The sequence below is a fragment of the Crotalus tigris genome, unplaced genomic scaffold (genome assembly GCF_016545835.1).
Source record: "Crotalus tigris isolate CLP2741 ecotype Arizona unplaced genomic scaffold, ASM1654583v1 scf7180000024281.4978605, whole genome shotgun sequence".
Lineage (NCBI taxonomy): Eukaryota > Metazoa > Chordata > Lepidosauria > Squamata > Viperidae > Crotalus > Crotalus tigris.
The window spans coordinates 4,578,735-4,594,816 of record NW_024100453.1 but is presented as its reverse complement, the minus strand read 5'-3'; the positions used below and the strand labels follow the sequence as shown (position 1 = coordinate 4,594,816).

General features: G+C 36.1%; 1 protein-coding gene across 5 annotated transcripts in view; it reads left to right on the top strand.

Moving 5' to 3' along the window:
- The first annotated feature begins 447 nt into the window (after positions 1-447).
- RALY (RALY heterogeneous nuclear ribonucleoprotein) overlaps positions 448-16,082 on the top strand; it is a 286,663-nt gene continuing 271,028 nt past the window's right edge. For 4 of the 5 annotated variants that reach the window (XM_039323685.1, XM_039323686.1, XM_039323683.1 and 1 more), the window contains exon 1: positions 448-1,265. The gene's annotated coding sequence lies outside the window, so the exon portion shown is untranslated. The remainder of the gene's footprint in view (positions 1,266-16,082) is intronic. The other variant, XM_039323682.1, reaches the window with a different exon arrangement.

Here is a 16,082-nt window from a genome sequence, read left to right as displayed (position 1 = left end):
GTGTTTTTCCATATAGCTTCAAACTTCAAAGCGCAATAACAAACAGTGGTGATATTGAGTCATCTTGAAATATTCCTCTCTTGATATTAACCTCTCCCAGTCTATCATCATTGACCAGCAGCAGTATTTGCCAGTGATCTCTGCACAAAGCTTCTGATGTTTCTACTGACTCCTGTTATATCTAAGCAGTTGATTATGTCATGTGGCAAATTCCTCCCGTGAGTGCGTATATGTCAGCAGTGGCACCAGTTATAGAAAAAAATGTTGGCAGTTTATACTGTGGTGCTAGAACGCATCCTTTGTCATTTCGGTATCAACCTGGGTTTCCTTCTTGCCTACTCGTAACAAATGATAAGAGCAAGAATGCCACTTCTGAGACTTTCTCCCAAATTTTCTTTTTGAATTAGGATTGGTTGAAAAATGTATCGTAGTTTTTGCTGGGGGGGGGGCGGTGGTGTTGCACAATACCACTTAAAAGGCTGCTCTTTTACAGCGTTTTTACAATCTCGAGGAGTTCGACATCGCTCCCCGCTCTCCGAAAGACCAGACCCTCCTTCGCAGGGGGCATTGCAGCTTTTCGTCCCCCGGTCGTCAGGCCACCAGCTCTGCCCGCTTCAAGGTCCGACGCTTCACCAATCCTCGTGTTACAGAAAAGACACAGCGGAAGAACTGACAGGGCTTGAGGCTGAAACGGCGATTCCCTCACTGCTAACTAAGTCCGAGGAATCGTCTCAAGCCGCGCTCAGAGAATAAATCTCTGTCTCCTTTTCTCCGCCCGGCTCCCTCCCCACCGCCTTGTATCTTCAGGAACGGACTTTTTCAAAATTAGGCATAGGGGGAAGACGGGGTGTTTTGCAGAGTTAGGACCTTTGACGCCCACCTATGAGGCCCTCTCGTTTCTTCCAGCAAATTCCCCTCCATCTTTTTGAAGAGTCCTTCGCGGGCTTGCTTTGCGGAGTTTCCCCCCGCAACGAAGCCTGGAAGCTGCAGAGGTCTGCGTTCTCTCGACCCCCTCCCGGCCCTGGGAATGGTGCGTTCTGCTGAAAGGCATCTGAGCGCCAGGAATCTCAGCCCTGCCAGTGTGTTCGCGGCTTGGTAGAGTTGGCGGCGGTGGCGGCTGCTTACCCGGCCAAAGAGCGGTAGCTTTGGGCTGCTGCAGGGCTGCTATTGTCTGTCTTGGTGGTGGCACTCTTTCTCTTTCCTCCTTCCCTGTCTTTCATTCACTTCTTCTTTGACATTTTTACTTCTGAAAATTTTCTTGCTTGGTGAGTATTTTTTTTTCCTTCTCTCTCCAATTGCTTTTCCTCCATTTACTTTTTTCAGTGATTCTGAAAATATTATTTTTTTTTGTTGTGTTAGTTTTGGTTTTGGTGTTTTTTGTTTTTGTTTTTTAAAAGAGACTAGCTTCCCCTCCCCCCCTTTGGTTTGTTTGCTCTGTCTTCAGTGTGGAATCAAACAACTGATTTTACTTCTTTTTTGGACATCCACCTCCTAACTAATTTTTCCTTTGCTTAATCTTATTCTGTTTTTCTCCCTTTAAAATGATGTACTGTTTTTAAAGCTTGTCTTACCCCTCTGCCATATTTTAAACACCCATATATTTTTCCCCTCTTCAAATGTTTGACTTAACATACGTGACTTTCTTTGTCTTTGAACTTTTAATTTTTTGTTTATCATTAAAGTCTTTTATTTCTTGTATCTGCCAAATGATCATTGCAATTTCTTGGATTGATTTTTGTAAAGAATTTGGAGGCATTTCTTAGAAAAATATTTTTTCCCTTTCCTTTTTTTAAACTGCTCCTTGCAAATTGGATTTCAAATATGTTTACATAATGTTGTGAATCCATACTTTCCATTTGATTTAAGTCCCACCAAAGAAAGGGGCAAAGAAAATAAAAGTGATACTGTGCAAAAGAAAATAGGCAAGAGACTGAAAGGGAGAAAGTTTTCCACTGACTCTTGGAGACACCAAAGTAGAGCAATAAACCAATTTATGTATAAGAGAAGCACCAAGTTAATATAATAAAAAACCCTCACCTTTTATGAATTGGTATGAATACTAAACTGCATTTGATGACGATGTGTTGACTTATTTGTGTAATATATTGCTTGCAAATTGACTTCTGGTATCTTACAGCTTTATGGACACAAGAATTAGAATTTTAAGATGCAATCTATTAAGATTTCTAAGGCTAGAGTGTTTTTGTGCCAGTGCTACTAGCGCTCTCCCTGAATGATCTGATTTCTGGCTCTGTGATCTGTATTTAAAGGCTTGAATGCTAAGAATAAATATTGCAACTAGTAAGCAGCACATGCTTTTCATCAGAAGCTGTAAAGTTATGCAGGTTAAACTCCTGTTTAGGTTCACCTTTTCTGCTGTATTTGGCAATATTTGCTATCTCCGTTTCTATCACTCATTTAAACATGAGATGCCAGTGATTGGTCCTAAGATGTTCTGCATACTATGCCTGCATTTAATTACTGGCCTGTTTTGTTATCCTACTTTATTTTGAAAGGAAATATTTCTTTACTTGTTTAGTACTATTTTTTAAAAAGTGTTAAAATTTTATTTATCAACCATACTGGTAAAAACCCTCATTACGTGCAGAGTTGATGCCACTGAATATTAGCACCTTGCCCCAAGGTTATAGAGTGACCTGCACTGATATATGAACATTCTTCTCTTGCATCTAATCAAGCCTTGTAGTAATTACTTCACTACCCTTTCATGTGGAGGTTTCATCTTGTTTCTCAGAAATGTGTGGTTTACTAATTGAAACAGGTACATGTTATCATAGATTACACTGTCAAGTGTAGCTTGCACAATTAAATCTGGAATTTATGATCTTTTGAAAACAAAACATGTTTATTTAACATTTCAGAACATGAGCTTTGCTAAATTTTGCTTAAAGCAACATTGACCTTCTAAGGAATTCAGAATAATTTTAGCCTCACAACAACTTTGTATATAGATCAGGCTGAGATAATGATTTGTTCCAAGACACTTCATAGTCTGCTTCATCTGAACATGCATCTCTTAGTCAAACCAACACTCCAGCCTTTACACATGCAAGCACTCCTTGGCCAATTAGAACACCATCATGTTGTTGTATCTTACCAGATAGAAACTATATACTGTAAGTCTGTTTTAGCTCAATCTGGCAACAGATTTCCTTTGACAATTATCTTTCCAGAACTGGGCAATAACAGAATATTGCTTTACTTGCAGTTAAAAGCTGTGATTCTCAATCATGATTTCATAATAAAGGAACAGTTTTTTTAAATTAATTTGCTATCTAAAATCACATAAATACACCAAGAGTATCCACGAACTCTTAAACCAAACAATATATGAAAGATTGATAGGTTTATGCTCCCATTTTTAAATATGCCTGGTTTGTCAAGCATGACTGTGCTGATGGGGAAATGACAGCCTCGAGAGCCAGATTTAAGTACATTCAACAAAGTAGCTCATGAAACTATGGCCCACACTTCAGCCCAGCTAGTTTACAAGCCGGGATATACAGGAGATGCTATGAAATTATGGATTTTTGTTTAAGCTGCATAGATTTTGCTGTTGCTTTAGCTACTTTAGGCGAGTTGTTCCTACTCTTCTGTTTTTTGGAGTAGGAGCCAGAAAGTTTTTTTAAAAAAAATTGAAATATTTTTTTACTGCAACAAATTAATAAAACCTGTTGGTACAAGAAATTGATACTCAGTATTTTTAACTTCCATTGATTTTAGTAGGAAGAAGTAAGGCATGGCACACCATCCTACTGAAATCTAGGGAGCTTATTTTTCAATAACTTTGGTCAAATCATTCTTATTAAGAAATGTTTGTAAAATGCAGAGAGATAGCTGCTATCAGTGGGCTTGTCACTGATATTCATGTTTATAGATAGGTGTTGATGTTGCGGAAAAAGCAATGGGCTTGGATAGAATGGAAGGCATTTCTCCAAGAGCCACACAGCTTAATCTAATGGTTTTCTGTTTTCTAGCAAAATGCCACTTGACAATCTACATCTCAAGGTAAAGTTGTAGACAGATTTTAAGCGATTGATAAAGAGCATTAGTCTAATAAAGACTAATAAAGACTTGAAAAGAATGATAACAGCCAGAGACACTTAGGCCATATTATCCAATGGCTGGAAAGGTTTGCCAACCACAGCAACTATTTATCAGGAAGTGGACCAAGTATCAGGAAGGAAGGAAGGAAGGAAGGAAGGAAGGAAGGAAGGAAGGAAGGAAGGAAGGAAGGATTAACACAATCTATGTGAGAGATGTTTCCCAAATGATAACAGAAGGGAAGAGGATTAGGATGGTAAGGCACATGTGTATACATTATGTTTTTTGGCCAAACCTAAGTTTCAGCTATCTAATTTCCCTCAAAGAATGTGAAGGGAAAATTAATACTTTTGATGGAGAATATCACTCTATTTGATAGTAAAATGTGCTGTAATTTGATCTTTAAATAAATACTGTAACAAAGGCCTTGAATCATTCAGTTATTTATTTACCAAAGTGGAAAATTCAAACCTTGAACTGAATCTAAAGATAGAGTAATAAAACAGTGTGGTATTTGTATATAAAAGAACAGTAATATCTTAACGAGTTGGAATTTCTCAAGATATGTAGTGTTGTCAAACAGACCAATATTATTATTCCTGTTATCAGACACAGGATGAGATGGGCAGAATGGTGTATGTAAATAAAAGGTGTGGAGACACAAATGAAGAGTTTCTTTCCCTTGAATGTGGTTAATGATAGCTCCAAATGTTAAAATGGGAGGCAATTCTATTTAGAATTAAACTTAGTAAAATATCCCAAACATAGACTGGGATCCTAAGTTGTACTAAATATACTTTATGTAGCCACAATTGGTTGAATTCATACAATAATGTGAAACATAGTTTACAAACAGTTGTCTGGGTTTACATATTATACTAAGTAAAACCAAAGCCAATCACTTTATAACTTAATACAGGACGTATTCCCAACCATATAATTTTTACCTATGATAATGGGGAAATTTCACAAGAGTTCTTGAGACTTGAAAAAAAGACCCATATAATTCTGTGACATTTTTTCTGATTATCTGTTGATGAGCTTCATTCCAGTTGTCCTGGCAAAATTGAGATTTAAATTATATGTGCCTTATATCGTTTTCCGATTTTTATTCTCAAGAAAGCAACCTGATATGTGCAAGAGTTTTCCCAAAATTTGGCTTTACCTCATTATTGAATTAGAATGCTTTTTACCCACATCTAAGTAGGCTATTCTTATTGCCAATCCTTTCCCTTAGTCTGTGACCTCTCTTTTAAGTCATTGCCAATCATCTGACTTCCTTCTAAGATAAAATATAATAAAGCTTAAGAGATTTCAAACATCTTGAGACTGCCCTTGGTAGAGTTAGAGTTAAGGAAAGAACACTATTTTAATCCTGGTATATCTAAGGCTGACTTAAGCCTTACTTACTCAAGAGCTGTGGAGTAGATGAGAACAATTTCAGGGAACACAGCAGAAAAAAGATGTTGCCAGACTACACTTATGCTATAGTTAGGCCCATATAGGGATATAGGCTAAGAAATTGATCATTTCTTTTTTAAAATGGGCTGAAATACAGTCTGTATTTCTACAGATCTACAGGTTTTAGTTTCCTTGGTTAACCATCAGAAAATCAGATGATTTGCTTGGGAACAATGCATTTAGCTAACAAAGCAGTATTTGGTAACAGTGAAAAGGAAGGAAAAACATAGGGAAGTCTGCAATAAAGAGCTGAAGAAATGTAGCTTTTGTACATATTGCTACCTCAAAGGCCTTTATTTTCACAAAAATGCTAGGCAAAATGCCATAAGTTAATAACAAACCATTTTCTAACTCATAAAGCTGTAATAAGATAGTTAAAATATAATCTTAATCCTACACTTTTCATACCTATATTTATAGGAGTTAGTTAATCTATTGAATTCATGATGATTTACATAATATGAATCTATTTAAATGTTAGAAGCTGGAAATGTTGAAATGTTAATATGTATACGTATATTCTCAAACCTAAGAGATGTCATTCTCCCTATATACTCCCCACTCAACCAATCCCTTAGGCCAGGGGTGTCAAACCCACAATGTCACGTGATGTGTCACGACGTATCACAACTTTTTTTCCATTGCCAGCAATGGGGTGGGCGTGGTTTTGCCATGACACATCCAGCCCGTGGGCTGGCAGTTTGACACTCCTGCTTTAGGCTATTGCATTTGAAGAAGACAAAGGTTCTGTTTTCAACTGACCCCAAAGAATGCCAATGATAAGCTTTTATTTTAGAAATTGCCCTCTTTGATTAAATTGATCTCTCTATTATATAAGAGCACAAAGCTATTGGTGAAATGGTTCACTGTTGCATTTCATCTCCTCAGTTACTTAATATCTTACAGATTCAACTGACTGATCATTTCAGAGGCCTCAACTATAATACATACAACTAAATGAGAAGCTTGCAATGCCAACTGCTAAATTTCTTCAAAAATGCAATTTTGCCTCATTTTACAAAAGGCTGAAATAGGGTGATTGCATTGCAAGTTTCATTAAGCAGTTAACTTCTTACATGTTCAAGTCTTAGCAAAGTATTAGGAAATTGGTATTTTGTGTTGCAGAGATGCAAAAGTGATATACACTAATTCACATAAATGACATGGAAATAGTTTTGTAAAAAAATATTAATTGACACTTCCCACTTTTTTAATAATAAAACCGCTTGTTCTTTTGGTCCATTTGCAGTCTACTGAACCATTCAGGAGTAAATTAATTGAGTGCTGAAAACTGTCCTGAAATCACCTTCTTAGCTTGTCAGTAGCAAGCAGCCTCATTCACTTTACCACTGAGTTGCTGAAGCACTAATGCTCAGTCATCATGTGAGATCTTACGCTGTACCGTCTCATCATGCTATGACTCACACCTCAGTGCATCCACAATTTCCATGGAAAAGTACTGGTTTTGAAAATCAGTGATATGAAAGCTTTGTCTGTGATATTCCCACAAACAATCTATCAAACTGATGCTGTAGCCATCAAGTAGCGAGCCTGCATGCAAATAAAACTTGGGTTTTAAGTTAATGCTTTAGTATTCTATTAAGGAATCACCTACTCTCCTCTATATGACAACAAAGGACTTTCCAGGATTCTTCTTAGGACTAACATTCAGTACTTTATCCATTCTGAATATGGATGGAGGTTTTTTGTGGAATGCATCTTATATTGTTAAATGTTCTATATATTTTTTCAGAAAGTTAATGAACTAGATAATTTTTTTCCCTACTTTAGATAGCAATGCCATATATCTATTTAGATGTAATACCAGGATGGTTAGTATATAATGAGAACCTTTTTGTACCTGAAGAGGAAATGAACTACTTTTGTTTAGCTTATGAGAATTCTATATCTACCTAAATACATACAGTACAATACATATATATCCATCATACTGTTCTGTTTCAAGCTAAAAATTATGCTAAGTGCAGAAAAGGAGTTATAAAAATATTAAGCCAAAAAATTAAAGGCATGAGGTAATAAAAGGAAGCAGAGTTAAAATTAGTTTACAACAACTTATGCCTTTCACAACTTTCTGTTCTTACAATATATCTTTACTTCTAGTTCATATGTTGCCTTTTCTTCCTTTTTTTTAAATAATATCCAAGCACAACTTCCTTGATCTTGCCTTTCACTCATCCTATTCACTCTTCTTTCAACCATTTGTTTTACGATCCACTGATCATTAATTCTCTCTTTATGAACAAACTGCATCAATATATATTCTTTGTACTTGTCATTCACATTTGTATTCAGCCTATATTCATTGTGCATCACCTCCATCTTGACTGTATCTCCAGTAATAATAATAACAACAATAACAATAATAACAATAAAACAATATAATAAATAATAATAATAATACTGCCTATATTCTTAGATGCTTCATTAATCATTCTTAGTTCCTTGGTTAGGACTTGAATTATTAAATTTCACCAGCATTAGACTGTGAATCTAACTGTAGATTATCCACACTTATAATTTATTAAACTTGAATGCTGTCTGACTCTCAATGATTCTGGGCAGCTCACAACAATCTTTGTTTAAGAATTTACAATAAAATCAATTATACATTAAAAATAAAATGAAAAGATGGTCAAAACAATGAAGCTAGGGTACCTAATTATTCAATTCCCACTGAGTTCAACTTATTTTCCTAGCATATATATTTCTCAATTCCATAGATACATAAAGGACAGAAGTTTACTCTTAGGCATAGCCAATTTCACTTGTTTAGACATATTTTAGTTGCATGTATTACCTATTGTACAGTATTTCTACCAGCTTATACATGACATAACATTTCTCCATCCATTTTTTTCTTCTTTAGGGAATATTCTATCAAAGTGCCCCAAAATTTATCTAGTTTCTACATGAATTTTTGTATATAATTTGCGATTATGTAATATATTTTTCCAATGAACACAAGTATCCTGGCCTTTGAGAGATTAATTTTTAAATTTTTACTCTTTGTTGCATTATATAATCAGTCTAATATACACTGCAAATCATTAAGATTCTCAGGCAAATATACAGCATTAACTGCATACAAAAGTGCATGTGTATTTTTATCCCTGAGCAGTATTCCTCAAATTACACTACAAGCATTCCTTATACAGTTAACCATGAATACATTAAACTTCCAAGGCAACATCATGCATTCTTGTCAGTATTGAAATATTCTTGCTCAATACTTGCTCAGTATTGAAACATTGCATTTATTCTGATAAAGGATTTGTACTTTCATCACACACCATTCTTATTGCATTCAGGAACCAACATTCAGCTCCTAATTTGCACAAACCTTTTCATAAGTCAAACCTATTCACTTTGTCATACATTCTCTCTAACTCAACAAATGTACAATAACATTTATTTTTCATGTTCATGTATATCTCAATAACCTGCTGCACAGCCAAAATCCAATCTGCGCACCTGTTGCCCAGCGTAAACCTTTATATATTTCCAAATTTTCTTCAGCCCCCTGTAGGTTTTTCCACTCACTTGTTCACTTTTCTTTTATACGTAATCTTCACACAGATACATGCACAGCCACCTTACAAGTATAAGCCATGTTCATATTTTAATATTTCTCCTGTTGCATATGTTTGTCTCATCCACAGTTGTTGCAGCAACTTACAAGTATAAGCCATGTTCATATTTTAATATTTCTCCTGTTACAGATACATGCACAGCCACCTTACAAGTATAAGCCATGTTCATATGTTAATATTTCTCCTGTTGCATATGTTTGTCTCATCCACAGTTGTTGCAGCATTTTCTTATTTGAAGAAAGTAAGAAAATCATATTTGCAGCATTTATTCTCATGTACGCTCTTTTTATTTCATTATTATGCTATGCATCTCTCACTTTTTATTTCAAATTTTCTCTATGCATCCTGCTTTGTAATATCCCATTTGCATAATGACACATACTTTGGTGGCACTTTATAATATACTGATTTTCACTCTGCTGTAAGCAGCTTCCACCTCCTTATTTAATCTATCTTTTAATAAAGGATTAATATATCCTTTATAAATAAATTATCTTGTAATAAAGGATTTATCCATAAAGGATTTATCTTTTCTTTTCTGCAATTCCTACACTTTTCTCTATTATTTTCATTTCTTTCTTTCTCTTTCAGTTGTTCTTCATAGCCACATTAATGTGCTTCCCTCCAGCTCTTGAGTCGACTGAACAAATGTCAGCATTTATCATGATCCCTTCACTTTTTCATCCATATTATTTTTCCATCTGTACATATGAATAGACTTAAATGACATATTTAAAAGAAATATACTTTTGTCTAATCAGATACTCACAAGTCACCGTTCTCATTTATTTTTTCCCACATCATCCATTCATGTTGTCATGGTTGCAACAGATGAAACTCTTCAAAAGAACTTTGAGGCATTGTTTACCTTAAAGAATATTTTATTCAAGAAACAAAGTATCAACACTACATATTTAAAGCCAAAAACTGAATTCTCCTCCCCTGGGCACAAAGTAGCAAAGCACAATTCCCTCCTCCAATTAACAGTCATAAATCACATTCCCCAATTAGCTTGAAGTGAGGGCTTTCTCCCGCTCTCCAGCTCGCCAAATCTTTATCAACTCTGGGCGCAATAACCTTGGATTCCCACGGCTGAGTTATTATTGTTATGACTAACTGGATTCCCATCCACATCCCCCCTCCCAGCATCAACTAACTCTAAAAGTGAAAGAGAAAAGATGGCTACATTTCCATCTGTTGTCAAAGCAAGAACATCTGATGTTAGCACATAACAGAATTACTTTTCCTTCTGTATTACTTCATTCAGAAAGATACATAGTTTTTATCTCCAATATGTAACATGCAATTAGCACCAATCAATATATTCTTATATTCTTAATGTTTAGATATTGCAATACATACTTTATAATAGGCATTTCAACTTTTCATTCATAATTAAACTTACATCTTCATTTCCTACATCCTTCTCCTTGTTAATTTAATCTGTTTTTTCCTTTTACTTGTCCATTCATGCTTTACCAATTACTACTCTTACATTCCATGTTGCAATCTTCCATAAACTATGGGTGTCACCAGATGGACCCATAATATTGATTTCCACCATTTATCCTAGCTTTGGTCAATTAAGGCTTTCATATAATGCTTTTTAGTAGAGTGCAATAAAGAAAGGTTAGATACGATTTGGTCTAGTGGTTAGGGTACCAGGCTAGAAACCAGGAGACCTGAGTTCAAGTCCTGTCTTAGCTATAAAAGCCAGCTGGGTTACTGTCACTCTCTCTCAGCCCAACTCACTTCACAGGGTTGTTGTTGTGGGGAAAATAGGAGGCAGAAAGTGTATGGAATATGTTCCTCACCTTGAGTTATTTGTAAAAATAATAAATGCAAGATACAAATAAATATATACATTTTCATGATGTTATTACATATAGTCTTTGATTTTTGAGATGTCTTATGCCAGACTGTTTAAGATCAAGAATCTTTCTACCAGATCACATCAGAAAGGAAACACACTGAATTCTTTAACATCTGTGAAGTGTGATATCACTATATGGATCACTTTTAATTAGTGAGTTCCCTTAAATAGCAGTGCATTGTAGAAAGTGCCCAAACGTTTTTACAGATTAAGTCCAAAATGCATGTAGCAGCACTCATTAATGCAGATTGTCAAACATCCTATTTATCCTATGATTCTACCCAACAATTCTACTGGAATCAAAGCTAATCTTATCATACTTGACATATAGTGACCAATACCAACATTTCCTCACAGATGAGCAGAAGGCTAGTAATATATCAGGCATTTTTCCCACAAATGAGTTAAAATGCACTCTATCCATCCTTGAATTTGCAGAATGCTATATCAAATGATATTTGCTGCTCTCAATTCAATCCCTGTTTTGCCTTTATTAAGTTTGTCAAGGTCCATTTCAAGGGAGTCTCAATTTAAGTAGTTGGATTGAGCATCAAAAAAGTATTCCTAACCCTCCCCCCCAAAATGGACTCTCCTAACCTCATTCCACCTCTTTTCACATTTGGCCCTCCACCTCAACCATCTCCTGCCTGCTCCTGCTCTGCCAATCTCTTGTGCTGCTTTGTTCCATTCCCCATTCAGCACATGCTCTATTTGTGATGTGTGAAAGCAAGCAGGCAATAGAAGAGGAGCCAGATAGGATGTGCAAACAATAATGGCAAGGAGGCTGCTGCAGAGACTGAGAAAGAAAAATGCTATGCTCCGTGAGGGAATCCAGAGGGAAAGGGGGAGCAGGTGATGACATATATGCAGTGACCCAGTATGTAGCGACTCTAGTACATATGGACATTATGATTACATCATTGCACAGATGTTGTCATTTTGGCATCATCGTGGTTTGTTGCTCTGCTCAGCTGCTGGGTATTGTTGAGAGTCATGGAATAAGTGCTTTGTTTCTTGACAACATGCTAGATTATATGTCCCTTGAAGGGCAGCACATGGAGAGTCTCCTCTCCCCATGTCTCAAGATGGGACATGACATGAAGGCTCCAGCTACCAGACATGGGCTGCATTCCAGATTATTAAATGGAAACAAAAACATACAGGCATTTCTAAATTGTCCAGATTTTTGCAACCCAAATTTGGTAACATGAGTTTAAAATCACCACAATAACCTGAAACTCATCTTTATGTGTATAAGTGAGAGTGGAGAGAAAAGAAGCAGAGAGTAGTTTATCAGAGAATAATGTGCTGCTTACTGAAATTGACTGAAAAGAGAAGTGCATTGTAGCATTTTACCCAGAGATCCTGGAGCAATTTCGGCGAAAAATAGCACAGGTTAACTTATCCAAAATACCAAACTGAAACATTTCATTACATTTAGAACATTCAAAAGAGCACACATTCATAACAAAATGTAGAAAGTGCTCTGCCCCTGTGTCATTATGATGTGCATGAATTGCAAAGAAAAGAATGCTCTGCAGTATTTTGCTAGTTGACAGAAAGCTGTTAGAGAGTGACAGGAAAGGGCAGGAAACATCATCAGAAAGCTATATAGGTTGAGCGAATTCATCTAACATTATGCTTCATTGATACAGCTGGTGGCGACACTGTTTGTAGTCAGAGATGTGTTTAGTTGTAAACACACTTCTCATGATGGTCCTTTGTTTAATCATATCTCTTCCTCAGTGTCTGTTAAGGGACATCTAAGCTTTTAATTGCCACTATCCACAGCCCAGGCAGGATCTCTCCCTTCTGTCTTTTAGAACTGAGGAGGGAGGGTGAGGGAGGATGGAAAAGAGCTGCTCTGGGCCCCCACCATTGTCCCTACCTAGTGTTACCTGTGAGCAGCCCAGACACTCCCCTCATGTTATCCAATTTGCTCTCTGCCCTGCCCTGCCCGGGAAGCGAGGGAGAGAGAAAATGAAGAAAGAGTGAGGACATTGGAAAGGCTTTTGACAAGTCCTTCAACAAAGCATTTAAGTAAGATTTGTGGTATGTTATGAGGACTGAGCCCCTCATGGATTGGAAACTGGCTAAAAGAAACAGATGGGAAGAACAAATATACACTCAGATATTGCTTTAGAGGTAGGTGGACTCTTGTGGCTATGGATTTTTTTATTGTTGTCATTGTTTTCTTTGTGTAGCTGAAACATAAGCAATTGTTTTGCAGAATTACAGAGGGTAGAAAGAAAATAGCATTTCAAAAATAAAAGCATTTATATCTTTCAGAAGAAGAAGAATATGTGTTTTTTTAAAAGAATAAAGGTAACAAGGATCTATATTTTATAGGCAGTATGTTTCTTGTAGATATGTCTTTCATTTTTTAGTTCAAGTTCTCAGGGCCATTCATTCAAATACATCATTTGGAACACAGTTTCTCGGCCTCAGTAACTTTAAGATTTGTGGACTCAATACAAGACTGCTCACCCATCTCTAAATTGTTCGCTGCACTCTGTTTAAGGTTATTTTCTACAGCCTTCCACACCTACTAATACATTCCTATCTATTTATTGCCAGGGTTTATCAACTTCAGCAACTTTAAGATGTGTGGATTTTAATCTTGTGGCTGGAGGAATTCTGGGAATTGAAGTCCACACATATTAAAGTTGATGAGGTTGAGAAACACTGGTTTAAAGTCACCTTTTCAGAAATCCATCTGCATTATTAATCTGTATATAGGTGTTTATTTGCCCCCCAAAAATCTCTTTTACCTCCTCCCCACCTGTCTCAGTTGCTGCAAATACCTGATTCCCATCCAAGGCAATGAAGGTTTTACAAACTGAACTTATCCCTAATAGATGTTGGAAAAAAGGTCCAGGGGGCAATTGATGATGCTTAATACCAATACAGTTTACAGACTGGGAAGAAAGTAAAAGCACCAAGGTGGAAAATGAATATTGCCAGGATCTGCTCATGCTCTTGTTAAATACAAGTCGGAGATAGACCCAGTCCTACCCACATATTTGCCAAAAGCTTGGTTGGCTTTATCAATTGCATTGTGGCTGTGATTCTGCTTGCTTATACTAGTACTAAATCCGTGGGCATAGTTACACATATAGAAAATGGATGGGACTTTGATTTCACAAGCTCCATCATGAAATTTTTGAAACTCTCACACTAAAGCTGGGTAAAATCTCTACAACGTTATATTTTTTTCCTACTAGTTCTCATTCCATTTCATACAAGAGAATTTGCTTTCAGAATGTCTTTTTTTAAAAAAAATCTTTTAATGAATTCTTCACAGGTTGAGCCTGGTGGTTTTGTACTTCTTTAGTAATGAAAGGATTTTTAAATTTGGGTTTGATCATACAATCATTTCTATCATTTCTATCATTTTTCACTCTTCAATTAAACCCACAAGGAAGAAACTGTTTCTTATAGGGAGGTTGGTCACATATTCAGATGTTTAGATTAGATTTGGCATTTTTGCCTACTTATTGTCTACCTATTAAGTCATTATTGTTGTTGTTGATTGGATGGTCAGTCAGATATTTAGATGATTTGGCACTTTTGTTCACTTACTGAGTCCTTTCCAAGGACCTGGGATAGATGCTGATGTTTGATTATGTTAAAGGTATTCTTGCAGAAAGTGAGATGTTCCAAGTAAACCTGTGTTTTACAGTTGACTAATTTTGTCAGTGATGATGGTGTTGAAGTGAAGCTCCAGATGTTTTGGGATTGCATCCAAGGTGCCTATTACTATCAGTACAATCTATATTTTCTTTTGCCACTGCCCTTATAACTTATATTTGCAGATCTTTGTATTTTATGATTTTATCCATTTTTTCTTTTGTGTTCTGCTTCTCCAGATATGCAATGTACATTATCCAGATTATTTTGTCTTTCTTATCAACAGTTGATATGTCTGGGGTGTTGTGTGGCAGATAGTTGTCTGTTTGAATTCTAAAGTCCTGGTGCACTTTAATTTAAGTTTCTATTACTCTGTCTATTTTGTGATCCCACTAGTTATGGTATTTCTTGCAGATATTCCAATGCACCATTGTTGCTACTTTGTTATGTCTTATTATTGGTTTGTATTTTTATCTCATCTTTTTAATACATATTTTTGGTCGACTCATGGTGGCAAACATATCTAATACTTGAGCTTCCTATTTTTGTCATTACAACAACCCTGTGAGGTGAATTTGGCTGAGAGGGAGTAAATTGGCCCAGCCAGTTTTCTTTCAAATTGGAAAGTATAGCTTGCCCAAATATTAGCATAAGTAGTCTATTTAATCAAGTATTTCTATAGTGCACACTTTCTCAGCCCATTCTAGGGAGACACAGGAAATTGTTGAGGATTTTCATGCAACAAAACAGTAGTATGACTAGCTAGACTTCACAATAGAGTAATAGTCTGATGGAAATATATCTCAAGATCACTTTCTTGAGAAATCATACATCTCTCCCATTGGCAGAGGCATTATCATTCCAGATCATGATATTTTATCAAAAAGCATAATGAGAGGCTGGTATGGAAAAGAAACTTGCATTTCAAAATGAACATTTCTTTGATATTTTTTTCTTTGCACTGCACTGCACTGTCTTAATTGGATTGTACTCCTAACACAAAGCAGCCCTCTAATATTCAGGTCCTCCTGGACTATTCCTGCTGGACCTTGGCTATGAGGGCCTTTTCTCAATTTTGGTTGATGTGGCAATTGCAGACTTTCTTTTTTTAAAAAAAAATCCCTTAAAAATGCACTAAGGATTCATGCTCTGATCTGACCAGATCCCTGTAAATTGCTCTATGTAGGGCTGCCCTTGAAGTTTACCTGGTAACTTTAGCTGATGCAAAGTACAGCTGTCCACGTGCTCAGTCTCAATATTGGCATTTAACACCATTGCTACAAGAGTTACATTGGTCTCTAATCTGTTTCTAAATTCAATTCAAGGTTCTCATTGTCCTTATAAACCCTATATGGTTTGGAGTCTGGGTGACTTCAGGACTACTTGTACCAAATACATTCTGCCTGGCAAACAAAGAATGTGTCAGAATCCAATTATATTTC